The sequence below is a fragment of the Papio anubis genome, chromosome 13 (genome assembly GCF_008728515.1).
Source record: "Papio anubis isolate 15944 chromosome 13, Panubis1.0, whole genome shotgun sequence".
NCBI classification, from domain to species: domain Eukaryota; kingdom Metazoa; phylum Chordata; class Mammalia; order Primates; family Cercopithecidae; genus Papio; species Papio anubis.
Window position 1 is genome coordinate 40,397,891 of NC_044988.1, and position 17,699 is coordinate 40,415,589.

General features: G+C 33.6%; 1 long non-coding RNA gene across 1 annotated transcript in view; it reads left to right on the forward strand.

The window, feature by feature from the left end:
* LOC103878335 overlaps positions 1-7,637 on the forward strand; it is a 63,428-nt gene extending 55,791 nt beyond the window's left edge. Inside the window, exon 4 of the long non-coding RNA XR_638496.4 lies at positions 6,162-7,637. This is a non-coding gene — a long non-coding RNA (uncharacterized LOC103878335). The remainder of the gene's footprint in view (positions 1-6,161) is intronic.
* The last annotated feature ends 10,062 nt before the right edge of the window (positions 7,638-17,699 follow it).

Consider the following 17,699-nt stretch of genomic DNA (forward strand, 5'->3'; position numbering starts at 1 on the left):
CATTCTTTTTAAGTGTACATGAAATATTTAATAAGATTGCTTACTCTGGACCACAAGACAACTCTAAATACATTTAAAATAATTCAGCTCATACAAAGTATGTTTTCAGACCAGTATGGAATTAAAGTAGTAATCAATACCAGAAAAAAATGTTCAAATGCTTGAAACATAACTAATATACTTCTAAAAAATTCTATAGAGGAAAAAAAATCAAATTGGAGAGTATTTTACCCTGATTGCAAACAACGACACATCATTTCAAAATTTACATAAAGCCATTCAAGAAGTATTGAGGTCAGGGAGGTGGCTCATGCCTGTCATCCCAGCCCTTTGGGAGGCCAAGGCATGCAGATTACTTGAGCCCGGGAATTGGAGACCAGCCTGGGCGACCAGCCTGGGCAACATGGTGAAATCCTGTCTCTACAAAAAGTACAAAAATTAAAAAAGGAACATTGACAGAAATGTAAAGTATGAAGCACCTATATTAGAAAAGGAAAGATCTCAATTTAATAACATCAGCAAATTCCCTAATAAAATTAGAAAAATAAGAGAAAATAAAGTTCAAAATAAATAAAATAAATAATAATAATGCGGGTACAAATCAATGATTAGAATGCATAACACAGTAGAGCAAATCAATGAAACAAAAGGCATCCCTTTGAAAAGATCAATAAAAATGACACATTTCTAATCTAACAGATTAAGAAAAAAAGAGAGAAAATCACACCTTACTAACAGCAGGAACAAGAGAGGTGACATCACCACAGATTCTGTATATATATTTAAAGACAGACAAGGTAACATTATGAACAACTCCATGTCAATAATCTCAGCAACTTATGAGAAGTGGATAAATATCCTGAAAGACACATACTACCAAAGCTCATTCAAGAAGTAGTAGATAACCTAAATAGCTACTTACAATTAAAAACACTGAATTGATGATATAAAATTTTCGAACAAAATAACCTCTAAACTTAGATACAGTCACAGGGAATTTTATAATATGTTAAAAACATTAATTATTCATTAACTTTTCCCAAAAATGAAGAGGAGGAATTAATTTTCAGCTTATTCTTTGAGGCTAGAAAATAGATAGCAAAATAAAGCAAAAACATAAAAAGAAAAGTACAGATACATGTTCTTTGTGAGTACAGATATAAGAATTCTAAACAAAATATTAGCAAATCATATCCAATAATATGTTAAAAGGATAATGAAGAATGACCATGAACAGTTATGTCAGCAATTTAAGACTGTTTTAATATATAAGCATCAATCAATGTAATTCACTCCATTAACAGATTAAGGAAGAAACAACAACTGATCATTTCTTATAGACACATAGAAAGCATTTGGAAAAATACAAATTTCATTTCTGATAGAAACTTTAAGCAAAGTAGAAATAGAAAATATCTCAAACTGATCAAGGGCATCTATGAAACCCTGACAAAAAACATTATATTTAATAGTGAAACACTGAATACTTTCTTCCACATATCAGGACAACAGTGGAGATGTGAGGTCTCACCACGTCTAGTCAGTATTGAACTGGAAGTTCTAGTCATGCAATTAGTCAATAATAATATAAGAGGCATCCAGGTTAGAGAGGAAAAATTAGAATTTAATTCTCATATGACTTTATTCTTTTTTCAAAAACATTCTATGGAGTTTACAAAAAACAAATGAAAGCAAATAAACAAAAGCAGCTTCTAAAATAAATAAGTTTAGATATTGCAGGTTCTAAAATAAGTACAGTACAATCTATTGAAATTCTGTATACTAACAAACAATCAGAAATCCAAACAAAAACACCTAACCAATTTAAAATAGTATAAAACACACCTTCAAAGGGATCGGTCCAACAAAAGATCCATGAATCCAATACAACCAAAGATACACACTGAAAACCAGGAAGGGCGCTGACAGAAATGAAACATTTAAAAAATATGTATACCTTGTTCATGTGTTTAAAGTCTTCATATTGTTAAGATGTAGAATTGATACACTGATATACTGATATATATCTCAAATTGATATATAGCTTCAACAAAATCTAATATAATTTTTACCAGGCTTTTCTAATATAATTAGCTAGCTGATTCTAAAATTCATTTGGAAATGCAAGACATACAATGGTTAAAACATTGAAAAAGAAGAACAACATTGGAAGAGTAACACTGTGTGTTACAAGACTACAACAATCAAGATAGTGTGGTAGTGTCATAAATATGCACTAGTAAATCAATAGAACCTAATAGGCCAGAAATAGACCAAATCATGTATTTGTAAACTGATTTTACATCAAAATGCAAGGAAAATTCAGAGGAGAAAAGATATTTTTAATAAATGGTACTAGGAAAGTTGGAGATATGTATAAACAATGCACTTTTGATTCCTATCTCAAATATTATATAATAATTAACTAAAAATGAATCAGTTATTTACTTAAATGTAAAGCCTAAACCTGTAAAAATGCTAAAAGAAAATATTTACAGCTATTGGTTAAAAAAAAGTAGCTTAGTTTGAACATCAAAAACACAATTCATAAAAGAAGAAAAAAAGATTAAATTTCAGCAAAATTTAAAATGTCTGCTCTCCATAATACACTCTTCAAAGAAGGAAAACACAAACCACAGAGTGGAGAAAATGGAATTATATCCATAATACATAATGAATTCTTAAAATGCAATAATTAAACAAGCTATCTAATAAATATGAGGATGAGAAAATAAAACAGACACAAGATGAATATATCAAAAATAGAGCACAGATTTGTAAATAAGCTGAACATCATTAGTGTTTAGGGAAATGCAAATTTATAAAATAATATATGCTAACCTATTTATTACAACGGCTAAGATTTAAAAGTTTGGCCATATTAAATCACCATGAAGGAAATGTAGGAACTGGAATTCTTATACACTCCTGGTAGGAATATAAAATGATACAATCACATTGAAAATCAGTTTGGTAATTTTTTAAAAATTTTGGCAAATTTATCACATATGATCCAATCATTCTTCTAGGTATCCTCAAAAAAAAAAAAATATATATATATATATATATCTGTTGGTAAAAAGACTATACCCATAGTCATTGCAGCTTTTCTAGTAATAGCTAATAACTTGGAAAACAAACAATGAATGCTCATCAACAGGTCAGGTATATAAATCCAATAGAACATTGCTCAGCAGTAATAAAGAATAAACTATTGATAAGTACAACATCATGGATGAAACTCAAAATAATTATGCTGTGTGGAAGAAATCAAACCTAAAAGAATATGTCCTATAAAATCAATGCCTATGAAATTCTAGAAAATGCAATTCACTGTCAATAGAGAAACAGACAATTGCTGGGAAGAGGGAGAAAGAAGGGATTACACTTCATCTTAGCCAAAAGGCCGACAAGCTACAAGAAGGGATTCCAAAGGAAAATGCAGAGGTGGCTTCATGGAACTACAACCATTATGGATGCACAGAGCCCATGTTCAGATCTGCCCTGTGCTTGGAGTTTAATGCGATGCTGTAACTCTCTTGAAATTCTTATTTTATCTTTGAGTTTTTGTTTTATAAATGGAATCATAAAACGGAACATGTGTGACAACGGAACATGTGGTAGGAGTTTGGAGCCTTGGCTCACAGGGAGACCCTGATACCACCGTCTACTGCGACCAGGACTGGTTCTTGGCTGCCCCCTCACGGAACTCTGGCACCTTGGGACCCTACCCAGGACCACTGCCACCTTTAGTCAGGAGTGGAAACCAGGTTGCTTGGGCAGGGAGGCTGTATGCAGTGCAGCTGCATCCCTCTGCTCCTGTGGGAGCCTGCGTGCATGGGCAGAGAGGGGAGAGGGAGGGCTGGTGTGGCCAAGAGGCGTCTTAGGGAAGGGTAAAGAGAAGACCACCCTCTTTTGGTTGGCAGCACCTCAGCACATTTGAAAGGCGAACCATATGGAATCTCTTAGCTATCTAGATCCAGGAATAGAGCATGCTGCAGGATAGACGTCGCATTCCTTGGAGGTGTCCGGACCACCAAGATGGGATTTCCGGACTATGAACTCGTAGGAAGAGGAGATTGACTTCCCTGCACCCCACAGGGATCCCACATTTTTGCTATGCACTGGTTACTGCAAATTGTATATCTTGCCCCGGGAATTTGTGCTCCCTTTTCATATGTTCACTATCTTGATTGTGGCAAGGTTTTCACAGGTATATTCTTTCATCAAAACTTACCAAATTATAACTCTTTACATATGTACGGTTTATTGTATGTCAGGTATGCCTCAACAAAACTGTGGCAGAAAATCTAAGAGAAATGAAAAAATGGGTCAGTTTATTACCAACTGATATATTTGTATGTAAACACGCAGCTCTATATGTAATTTGGATAGAAGAAGAATATTGTTTTTATACCCATGGAAGGCAAATAATTAGTAGTATTTTTATCACCAATGACAGGGTATGCAGCTATCAAACACATAGCTCAGGAAACAACTGCTTTCCATATTATGTAATACAAAATAACAAATTTATAAAACTAATTGGTGCTTGAATCAGGTAACACTCTAAGGTCACACTGAAGGTTTTTCAAATCATTGCAAGGTATTTTCTGACTGAAATCTTAGGTTAAAAGGAGGGATCTAAGTATAAAGGATTTGAAGTTTCTTTTAAACAAATAATTCCAAGGCTATATTTCAAAAAATTAAAACATGGGAGTCCTGTCGTTTCTCCCACTGATCTATTTGCCAATCAGAAGAAAGAAAGTATCAGCAGAATTGGTATTTTTTTTCACCAATTCTATTTCCTGATGTGAGGAATTTTATTTAGTCTAGGAGACCAGGAAATTCACTCCCTAGCACAGCTTTCAAATTAGCCTAGCATCGTTGTGGTTGATCATGGCAGAATCTTCTTGTCTCCAAGACACTCTCTTGCTTCCTATGGCTACCAAAGAAGGGTAAGATTATCCAATTGAGAGGTTGAAAAGGACAACTGTTACTGTGTACTAAAGAGTATTATACATCCGTTTAAGAGAATGTGAATTCAGTATCACCAAGGCAGAATAATTGTTATAAATATATAAGTAAATACACATATATATGCATACATATATATGAGCATTCATTAACCCAACAATCCAAAAAACAGCTACAAGCTAACACTGCTTAGATAATCAATAAGAGGACTTTAAAAAAATAAGCAATATATAATGAAAACTATCTTTATAGATATTCATTATGTATGTAAATGCATACAAATATTCACTCAAAAATTGATAAAAGGATTATCCTTTTAGAAGTACCTTGAATTGTTGAAGCAGTCAAGTGGAATTGTAATGTCGTTTGAATTACTTTACAGTGTGAATGTTAACATTTGCTGTGCATACCTAAAAATGATTTTCAAAATTATACATGAATGTGCTTTGTAAAAAGTGAACAAAACATATGAAAAACAAATGACAAAACAATTGACAAACAAATATCAGAACTGTTCACTACCATTAGAGTTATTACTGTCACTACAGGGATCTGCAACAGCAAACATGCCAAAACTGGAATGCAGGTAAACTAATGAAAGATTTATTAGTAATCGTGGTTATGTATCCTAACCAAAAAGAAAAATAAGTGTGTCATTAATGCAGAGCCACTTATAGTAAAGGAGCAGTGTGTGTTCTAAAGAGGAGATTTGTGCTCAGAGGCCTCCAACGCTTCCACAATGAGAGTGCATTTAAAAGAAATCTGCTTTTAATATCTTCTTCCATGGCAGAGAATTTATTGACTCATTGAAACTAACCTTTGTAGAATGCATCCATTTCCCAGGTATTGTGCTAGGCAGAGAAATTCAAACTATATGATGTATCTCTAATTGCCATGAAAAAATAACAAGATGCTTTGATTGAATTACTCTGATTTCCTCATCATTATAAAAGCCACACTGATATGATTGCCTAAAAGTTATTGCCCTGTACATTTTTCAGGAACGCTTCATTGATATTTGAATGCAAACTACACATAAAATAAGAAGAAAATGGAGTTTTTATTAGTTATGATACATTCCTGGCCTTTTAAAATATGTGTTTGATACTCCATCTATTTAAGACAATGTTTTTCAAATAACTAATGACATATATTCTTTCTCTCCTTCTTTCTTCCTCAAACAGAGGGTTGTGTGGAACTGTTCTAGAACTCTGACTGGACTGAGGCAAAATCTTTAAGCAAAATTATTTTAGCGCTGTGCTTGGTGCTTTTCCTTAATATTTCACATCGTCTGAAAACAGAAGATCAAAGTGAAAATCAGTGAAGCTCACCCAAATGTCAGAATTGGTTGTACTTGTAGTTTACAAGATAAAATGAACAGACTTGCATGATGTTATCACCAGGACAGTAATTTAAATGCTGATTATGACTGCATACACAGTCAAAAGAAAATGAATGATATTAAAAATCATATATAAATGGAACACCTCTCATACTTTAAGTCCACACGAAGACATCATATATTTACCATGTTTCAGAAATATCAACATTTTTGTCTACACGTAAATTAAATGTGCATTTTATGGCATATAAGATAGCAATTAACTGACATCCTACTCAAATTGAAATTTAAAACATGTTAAATTTATATTGAATAGTAGCCTCTGCAGGGATAAGAGAGCAGCAGGACTGATTTTTACTGTGGTGTAAGAAAATCTAAATTGTATGTTTAACTTTTTGTATGTCAACTAAATCACATAGTCCATTATGAAGGGAATAAAATACACAGCATTAGTTTCAGAAAGTACTCTTTTGATCATTTATTAACAAAACTAAAACAACAAACAGTTTTTTCCTCCAAATGAGGCGATTGCAGGCCTATTTACTTTGCTTACCAAGTACTCTCTTAATTTTAGATTATTATAGTTTGTCCTAATCCAGAATTTGGATGAGACTTGAAGAACAATACAATTAAAATGAGAATCAAAGTGGTACCCAGGTTATTTTTAAACAAACAACTTCTACTAAAAGCAAATAAATACATAATACTTAGTCAATGTGTTCCAACCAGGATACTAGAATGTATATAAGACAAATGAACAAGAAAGTATCTTTTTGAGTCTTATTCTCAAAAAAAGAGTAATCTTATGATCTTCTATAGCTATATAAATAATTTCTTCATTAGTGTGTCTATGTATATAATGTATATGTGTGTCTGTATGTGTATACATACAAATATATACACACACACGCAAATAGATTTAAATAAGAAAATGAACATGAAACATTTTATGCTTAAATAAAAAAATGAACTCGGCAGTCAGAGGTGAAAAATAATGTGATTGAACTTTTAAAAGCCTTGGATATTTTAGAAGAGAGATCTTAAAGATAGAGAAATGTATATTAAAACTACAATCGATAATACCAATAATTCATCATTGCTTCAGGAAAAATAAAAGTGCTGCCAAATGGAGGGAATTTAGAAATTCCTGAGCGAAGTGCTTGTTGAGATAAATTCCTGAAAGGAAAATTAAACAAACATGCCATTAAAACAGGAAGCTTTTTTCTACAAGCATTACACTTATAGCAGTAAAACACAGCACGAGATTCAAAGTCTTATTTTTTTAAAAAGAGAGTTTCAAATAAAAGTTGACGATGGATGAGTCGTGTCCTATTCTTGATTTGGATAAAATAAATGGCAAACTGTTAACAGAATTTTAAAGACTGCAATACAAGTTCAATAAAGTTGTGAGTTCAACAGACTGAAAGCCTTGGAAATCCAGATCCAGTCAGGTAAAGTAACCGGAGAAACTACTGGGGTTCCATATAATGAGTGTCCCAATGACTGAGAAGAATATCAGTGCACATATTGTTAAATTCATTATTGGTTTTGATCAGTAGAGTATCTTTCTCCAATTAACCTTTTCTCAGCAAAGTAAATGAGACCCTGATGGTCTGCCATCATTAATATATCTTTAGAAACTTAGCAATTCGCTTCTTTCTCAACAATGACATTTTGAAACTTACTGCCTTTTGTATGGAAAGCACTTTACATATATTAAGCCATTAATAAAACTATCCTTTTGGAAAAAAGATAGAAATTTATTTTAAAATTAATACGTTTGTTCTTTTCTTTGTTTTTTTTTGTTTGTTTGTTTGTTTGTTTTTTGTTTTTGAGACGGAGTCTCGCTCTGTCGCCCAGGCTGAAGTGCAGTGGCGTGATCTCGGCTCACTGCAAGCTCCGCCTCCCGGGTTCAAGCCATTCTCCTGCTTCAGCCTCCCGAGTATCTGGGACTACAGGCGCCCGCCACTATGCCCGGCTAATTTTTTGTATTTTTAGTAGAGACGGGGTTTCACCGTGGTAGCCAGGATGGTCTCGATCTCCTGACCTCATGATTCGCCAGCCTCGGCCTCCCAAAGTGCTGAGATTACAGGCGTGAGCCACCACGCCCAGCCCTACGTTTGTTGTTTTCTTACAAAGTTGTACACCTACAAAATAGCAAGATGGACACTCATTATAATTTTTTTAATGTTATTGTTATTACTAACTTATTTATTAGAAGAGTTGAAGTAGTGTTCCTGTCTAGAGATTACGCTAATGAAGTCCAATACGTCTTTTTATTCAAAGCTCAATTTGGAAACAAAAGCAGCTTGGCTGAGATTTATGTAGCCAGAGTTCTAATTAAGAGCATGACCCAAACATGCAGTTAGTATATTTTAATTGAAAAAGTTCAATCATATAGATTTTGTAAAGGCTTAAAATGTCTTTACTGAAAAAATCTGTGTTCATATTTTCTTTAGGTTCTTTCATATATGTGTCAAAGTTTGATAAAAACATAATTGAGAAATTACTTACTCTTTATAGCAGGCATTCTTTGACCCTGTTATGGGCAATAAGGGCAGTGAGATCTGAAGATTGTACTGAACAGTTTTATAGCAGCAGACAAAGTAGTTTCATTACCACAGGCTCAGTTTTCTCTTGTGAGTCTTAGACAATTCTTTCACTGTCCTTATTGCAGTCAATTCGTTATTTGAACCGTTTTCCTCTGAAGTCATGTTGTTTCATGGAGTACCTTGGTCTGTCCTGATTCTCAAGGCTCCCTTTAACCTAAAAGTTATTCTGATGGGTTCAAGACAGGAATTCCTCTCAAAATCAATTTGAAGGCTGCAAAGATATTTAGTGTAGTATTTGGAATAAATATTACTTTGAGTTGAAACACTCATCCCTGAAGGGCAAAAACTAATATAGTCCAAGCAATATGCTGTTGGCAGATCTTAAATAAGCTCTATCCTCTCACGGTTTGAGAGGCAGATTGCTTATGCTTCATGAGAGCCAAGCTTCTTGTCTCAGGAACATAAAGGATGAGATTCTGTCCTGAAGGACCATTTCAAAAATATTGGAATTTTTATAGTGTGTCTAGTTTATTTGTTATAATACAAAATATCTGTGTTTCCAGTGTTTCACAAGTTTAGCATAGGGATCAGATTTTCTCTTGCTCAAGCATATTGCCCAAGGCAAATATTAGCATTTCTGGTGACATCTTGTTTTGGATTATGAAGTGCATCCAAAGTGTGAAAAGGTGCACAGTGAGCAATCTGACTATAGACTTTCTTGAAGATGAGTTACCCCTAAAGTCATTTTTCCCCTTTCGGTAATTTACTCATTGTGACCTGGTATTATTTTTAGATTTCAATTATTTCGTGTATGAATTTCAACAAAATGCTTTTTACTCCATAACAGAACCCAAATCCAAACCCAAACTCAACTTTATTTGGTAGAAATGTTTTAAGAAGTTGACTTGCATATGGAAAATACTATGAAAAAATTATATGCATATCTCTTCAGTCTACAACTTATATGTGGATGACTAGATAGGCCTTTCATAAGCAATGTATAAGATTGCATAAAGTGTTTTAATTTTTGTTACAAATTGCATTAATCTGTTTGGATTAATCTTCATCTTCTCTTCACCAAACTTCTGTTTTGCATATCTATCCACATTAATATATAAAGATCTACTTCATTCTTTCAAATCCCTACATGATACTCTTTTCTTTGAAAACTATCATTGATATTTAGATTGTTTTCTAGCTTTTAGAGCTAAAAAAAAAAAAAAAAAGCAAAGCAAAATCTTGCAACAAACACCACTGTAATTGTCCCTTTTCAAGTGACACTGGCAAGAGGTTTGAGTTTTAGGTTAAATTTTCAATTTTACTACCATCAATTTCAGTTTATTTGTAATTTTGTATTTTAAAAAATAATACCAAATTAAAAATTGCGTTTATTTAAATAAGTCTATTATAGTTAACTGCCCCTTCAATTTCTTAAACATCTTAAGGCTACTCAACATAATTTTTTTCTAAAAGGATTATATATACATATTTTGTATTTAAATATATATATTATATTTGTATATAAATTTTATATGTATATATATACATAATTCGTATTTTAAAATGTAGTAGAATCTCTTAATGTTTTTCCAATGTTTCATTTACTTTTAAAGACTGTTAAAGTAAACTATTAAAGAAAACTCTGCACAATTCAATTACTGATTTACTACCAGATTCAAAACAAAATCTAACAATAACAAAGTGCTCACTACATTTCCACTACTGTAGATTTAAAAAAAAAAAAAAAAAAAACTTCATGATACTCTAAGCAAATATAATGACATAAAATCTCATTTATTCATATTAAATATCATTAATAACTTGAGGGATCATTTTAATAAATGAACTAAGCAAATGTTTCTTAGGAACAATTCAAAAATAACATCTTTGCTTTACAAGATGATTTTTATACCTCTTATGTAAGTTGCAAATGTATTTTTCTACACTTGAAGCACTGACATATTAACTTTTTACAACCTCAAATATTTTTCCATAATATCAAAACATTATTATTAGCAATATGACTTTTCTGTAAAAAACAATAAAGATTTACTTAATTTAAGCTGTTATTAAAAAGAAAATGCATTCTGACACCAGCCAACTTGGGAAATGAAAATAAACAGAGATTATGTAAATTTAAATTCATTATTATTTTGTATAAAAAGGAAAAAGTCACTATAGTTTAAACCCAAAATTTATTAGTTCTGTAAACCAGTCTGGTTTTAAAAAGACTTTAAGCCTTATCTGAATCACATGAAGTGGTATCTACTGTATTATTCTTTATTTTCTTGGTTGCACATGACATCCATTGGCCTATAGTAGGCATTACTTGTTTTATATTAATAACATATTAATAAATCCAAGTATCTGAGTGACTTCAAAGGACTTACAATTTGATTGAAAAATTCTCGCTAGCTTCACAACAGATTGGAAGTTTAAAAAAAGAGAAAATTTGCCTTTACAATCAGTTTGAGTACACTAGTTTGAAAGGGATTATATGCATTTACACACACGTATATACTAATAACACGGTAAAAATCCATTAAATGACTAATAATAGCAGTATGAATATTATAATAAAAATAATAGGAAATTGACCAGTATTATAAAAATTGAATACGGCCAGCTGAGTGCAGTGGCTCACACCTGTAATCCGAGCACACTGGGAGGCTGAGACGGGCGGATCACTTGAGGTCAGGAGTGGGAGACTAGCCTGGCCAACATGGCCAAATCCAAAAATACAAAAATTATTCAGGCATAGTGGGGGGCACCTGTAATCCCAGCTACTCGGGAGACTGAGGTAAGAGAATCACTTGAACCCAGGAGGCTGAGGTTGCAGTGAGCTGAGATTGTGCCACTGTACTCCAGTGTGGTTAACAGAGTGAGACTCTGTCTCAAAAACAAAAAGAAAAGAGAAAGATTAGGAATTACATACAAAGGCTTTTTCATAGCCTAGACATCTGACCAAAAAGTATGAACCTCCCAATAATTACTAATTAATGAAACTTTCATTTGTTATGTTTTCCTTAACGTTTCTCTTTTGAAGAGAACATTGATATAATTCCTGAACTATTGATAATTCGTAATTGTTGGCCTGTATTTACTCAATTGAGAAAAAAAAGCAAATGAGAAAAAAAGCTGTTTATTTATAAATTATAAATGGTGTATCACTGATGCACCAAAATTATATCTTTGTACTGAAGAAGATCACAAAATAGATTTGGAAGCAATTACATGAAAATAATGACCAAGAATTATACGATACATGTATGTATATAATTTATTTTACACACAGAGAGAGAGAGAGGGAGTGAGAGAAGAGTTACCTCCTTTGGTGTGCAAAATATAGCCAGCAATGATGAATAGAGACCTCAGGTGAAGGTGTAAATTTATAAGGGAATGAATGTGTGCATATGCATGTTTCTGCAGTTACACATGTGCATGTTGGTGGAAGAGGTTGCTGAAGAATGCATGAGGAGGTCAGTGCAAGAGAGACAAAGAAAGACCAAATACAAGGAAAAATCACAGCACTCATGGTGCTAAGGAATTCCATGGAGAATAGTACTGATGAAAAGTAGAATACTGGCCGGGCATGGTGGCTCACGCCTGTAATCCCAGCACTTTGGGAGGCTAAAGTGTACAGATCCGTTGAGTCCAGGAGTTTCAGACCAGCCTGTGCTACATGGTGAAAACTCTACAAATTAAAAAAGAAAAAGAAGAGGAAGAAGAAGAAGAAGAAGAGGAAGGAGGAGGAGGAGGAGGAGGAAGAGAAGGAGGAGGAGGAGGAACAGGTGACGGTGGAGAAGTAGGTGGTAGGATGATAGAAAAATTTGTGGTTGAATTAAACTTAGGGGCCATGTACTATGTTTGATTAAACGGGAGCATGAGTCAGAACTGCCACATAATCTAGACTAGGTTGTTTTCTATTTTTTTATTCTTATATTAGTGTTTTATTTTAAAACTTTATCTCTCCTTTTAATATTTGATGTGTACCACAGCTGTCTAAAAAGTTCTGCTATTCTCTAAATATTTTGTCTTAGCTTCTTTATTTATGAAAATGAGAAAAATTGTAGTATTTATTTCAAAAGTTTCTTGAACAGAATTAATGAGTTTATACATGCAGAGAATGTATAATTGTCTATGGCACATGTTCAGCACTCAATTAGTAAATAGAATCTGAATAGAATTAGAGACACTGGAAGGATATAAAATTAAACATTAGCAGTGCTTATCTCTGTAGGGTAGTACTACATTTTATTGTCATTCCCACCTCATACCCTTTGGTATCTTATATTTCCTGATTTTGTCTATAACAAATATTAAGTTACTTTCATCAGAAAGATGTTTCTGAATTTATAGTAATGTTTTTACCATTAAGCCTTTTTGCCCTTTAATAGGATTTGTAAAAGTTACAGAAGGAGGTTGAGTCCAGGAGATTTGTTGGGTTGAACTGGCAATTTTTCCTTCTTTTATGTTACTACACAGTTGAGATTATATGTCAACACTTGCTAATATATTTTATTCTTCATATTTTTCCAGAAATCAAGCGAATGACTATTAAAAAAATGTTGTCTGAGTTTTTTCCATCATTCCTTTCCTGACCTCCAACTTGCAGCTTTGTTTTGTTATTGTTACTGTTTTCATTGTTGGTTGAGTTCATTGGTGTTCATATTGTTTTCATTTGTTTGTTTATCTCTAGGTCAGGAATCTGTTCAACTTTAGTGATATTTATTAAAGAGAAAGAGATGACGCATTCAGTCAGAGTTCTAGTGTATATTCTAAACAACTCTAATGATGGTGGCTGAGAAATGGCAGAATTATAGGATATCCTCCAAATTATTTAGCCCCAGGGGCAGTACTGATAGAAAAACTGGGTTGAACTAGTGACCAGAAAGAATATTAAGAATAATTTAAAGTCTGTGTCATCACATAGTTGTCATTTCCTCTTTAGGATTCTTTATGACAATTCTATACACCATTATATAACTTATTCCTATCTCCTCTTGCTGTTGCTAGGTTTGAAAATAGGCAAAATATTTAAAAAATTTGAAACCCCAACCTACTTACTTTTGAACTCTTTTATACACTTTCAAAATATTAAAACACAGCCCTTTGACTTGCTTTTACTTATTCAGGATGCTAGTGGAATAAGTAATCTGATTTAAATTTCAATCCCATCCACACACACACACACACTGTCTACCCCCAAGAACTGTCTCTAGAAAGAAACTTTATATCCAATTGTAGCCAAATGTATTTGTTAGAAACATCCAGGGAAAAACCTTGATTTTTCCAGAAACTGAAGTTTTCACATGTAGTATCTGAAGGATTTCGATTATTTATTTATTGCAGATGAGAAAGAGAGAGGGAGAAGGATTAAACCTTTTGGGAGAGAGCTGGCTGTACATTGTCACTTTGAAATTGAAGGTCTACTAAATTCAAGTTGTTATTCTTAGAGTTTTAAATCAAAAGCTAGTTTCAACAAAATTGTTTTCCTCTTTCCACTGGGTACGTTTAGATAGAAGGTGAATGACTGTTTTTGAGTGACTATTGATGAAGTTAACAAAAGAGTTTATTAAAATGTTATGGAGAGTCTACATAAATCAAACAGAATCAGAATAAGAAATTAAAGGTAAAAGAATTATTCATTTACATACAAAAAAAAAAGTGAAACTAGCAATGTCTAACCTTGTCTTCTTTTAAGAAAACTCTGTGTTTGTACTGCATAAAAGTTCATAAAACAGGCCAGGTGCAGTGGCTCATGCCCGTAATCCCAGTAGTTTGGGAGGCCGAGTTGGGTGGATCATGAGGTCAGGAGTTTAGGATCATGGTGAAATCCTGTCTCTACTAAAACTACCAAAATGAGCCAGGAGTGGTGCACACGCCTGTAGTCCCAGCTACTTGGGAGGCTGATGCAGGAGAATCACTTGAATTTGGGAGGCCAAGGTTGCAGTAAGCCGAGATCGGGCCATTGCACTCAGCCTGGGTGACAGAGCAAGACTCCGTCTCAAATAAATAAATAAATAAAGTTCATAAAACTGTTTTCAAAAGCAATTTATTATTTTTATAAAACATCTTTAGTGAACATATTATTTCATGTTCTTTTATACAATATACTTTTTTTATAGTTGCCAGTTATGTATCAGCCATTTTTTGTTAGTCTACAGAAATTTTAGCCTAGAAAACCCTGTAAGGAATGTTCAGTGGATAACCCAATCTAATCAAATTATATATTTTTCGTTTTTCCCAGACTCTCATTCACTTACTATATCTGATTTCAATAATTATTTTTACCTATTTTGCAACTTCTTGGTTCTCTTTACCATATGTGTACTCTATCCGCAGTGTTCAAAAATGTAGTGATGAGAAAAACAGATGAAAATTTGAACAATGTTTTAGTGTAAGGTTAGATACAATGGAATCCATAGACTATTCCTACTCTCCCTAAAAATACCAGTCCCGACATGCATATGTTAATGCATGATCAAATTCACACACACACATACACACACACACACACACACAGAGCAAGGGCAGGTAGAAACTAATTGAAAACAGATGAATTGGAATTCTTTTGTTTTTGAAAGTATGGTTATATAAAATCTGCACAAGAAATGTAGTAAGACACAAATCTGAAAATCAAGTAAAGTTGAAGGGTTCATTCAATAGGACTCCCATTCCATTCAGAATTAGAGAGACAGAAAGAAACAAATTGCCTGCTTCAGTGGTTCTCTTATCCTCCAGACAGCCTGCTTAATAAGTTAGTTTTTTCTCTACGGAAAGTAGATCTATAGCTCTTGTTCGAAGGTTTTGGGTAAGAATTCCTCCTGGACTATTAACTAATGGATGGTAATAAAACAATTAATTAGTTTAAAGAATAAGCACACTGATAAAATCAGAAAACCTATGTACATATCCTGGATATCATGGGAAAAACTGATATTCAGAGAACGTTAAGATATTTCTGCAAATAGATTTAAATCAAGAGGTGATACCAATTTTTATAATATATTTAGTCTGTGTTCTCAGCAAGAAAATATTGCTTCATTGCTGTCAAACAAACAAGGATGAACAAATAGACAATCCACACATTAAATCTCCTGGTATGGTGTTGATTTGGTTGGAATCTACAAAGCTACAAAAGAAAAAAAGGAATTCTCTTCTATAATTATATTTTTTTGAGAAATGTTTTGACAATGAAACATGATGAAGTTAACCATTGGTACCCTTGAGTTTTGTGTCTGTGGATTTCACCAACTATGGATCAAAAATATTTGGAAACACATTTGTGCTTGTACTGAGCATGTACAGACTTTCCCTCTTGTCATTATTTTCTAAAAAATACAGAATAACAAATATTATCATAGCATTTACATTGTATTAGGTATTATAAGTAATCTAGAGAAGATTTAAAGTATGATTTAAAGGATGTGCATACATTTTATGGAAATTATACCCCATTTTATATCAGGGATTTCAGCATCTACAGATTTTGGTATCAGCAAGAGTTCCTGAAAACAATCCCTTATGGATATGGATACTGAGAGATGACTGTCCACAGTGAGATAAAGCTGTTGAATAAAACTAATAAAAAAGCATTCTCAGATATCTAGTCAAAAAGAAATACATATGTAGGATTCTTCCTAATGAAAACAAAAACAAAAAAGTAAAGACTTATTTTAGAGCACGGGAGTATCAAAAACTGGAACTGTGGATCTAAAAGAAAACTGGTGAAAAAGAAAGAGATAAAAATTCAGGCATATTTTTATTAAAATAATATTCATATAAGATTTTCAAACAAAATCGTTTTGTATTTTACCAGAGATTGGGTGTCTTAAACAATCAAAATTTATTTTCTCATAATTTTGGAACCTAGAATCCAGAGATCAAGGTGTTGGTAAGCTGGGTTTCTCGTGAGCCACCTCTCCTTGGCTTGCAGATGACCACTGTCTTACTCTTTCCTCACTCATGGTCTCTTCTCTGTGCGTGAGCGTCGCTGGTGTCTTTCTTTGCACGTTCTAACCTTCTAGTCAGGACACCAGTCAGATTTGATCACAGCCCATCCTAATGGCCTCATGTTAACATAATTATCTTTTAAAGGCCCTGTCTCCTTAGAATTTATATTCTAAGGTAATAAGGCTTAGAGCTTCAATGTATGAATTTTGAGGGGAACATAATTCAGTCAATAATAATAAAATGGGAGAATTCCCTGATTCCCCTTACAGGAAGTGCAACAGGGGTGTGTCACCTATGTGGTCAAAGCTGCTGCTCAAACCCCTCGTAGCAGGGGGAGCACATAGACGGGCAGTTGCAGTGGCTGGGGCAAGTGCTTTGGACTCCAGTCGTTGACAGTGTGTAGGTCTGGGTGCCTGCAACCCCCAATGTTACAATGCACTATAAGCCTTGCTGTCCGCAGACAGCTTTGAGTGTTAATCAGCTCAATGGACCCTCTGTGATTTCCCAAGGGCAGAGGGCCAGTGTGACATCTTTCTGTATCCTGAGCTATTGCCCTGCGTCCCAGAAGAATCAGGTCTCACAGGGGTTGAAGAATGAATGCAAGGTTTTATTGAGTGGTGGTATGGCTTTTAGCAGGACGGATGGGGAGCCAGAAAGGGAGAGATAGGGAGAAGATGATCTTCCCCTGAAGTTGGGCTGTCCTGCAGCCAAAATCCTCTCAGTGATCAATCTGTTCCTCCTCTTCTCTCTTTCTTTGCCACGTCGTTCTGCCCATTCATTTGCTTGTCTTGTTTCCTTGTCTGCTGGTCTGCTCCGGAGTCTGGGATTTAGGGTTTATATGGGTACAGAATAGGGGATGTGGCAGGTCAAAA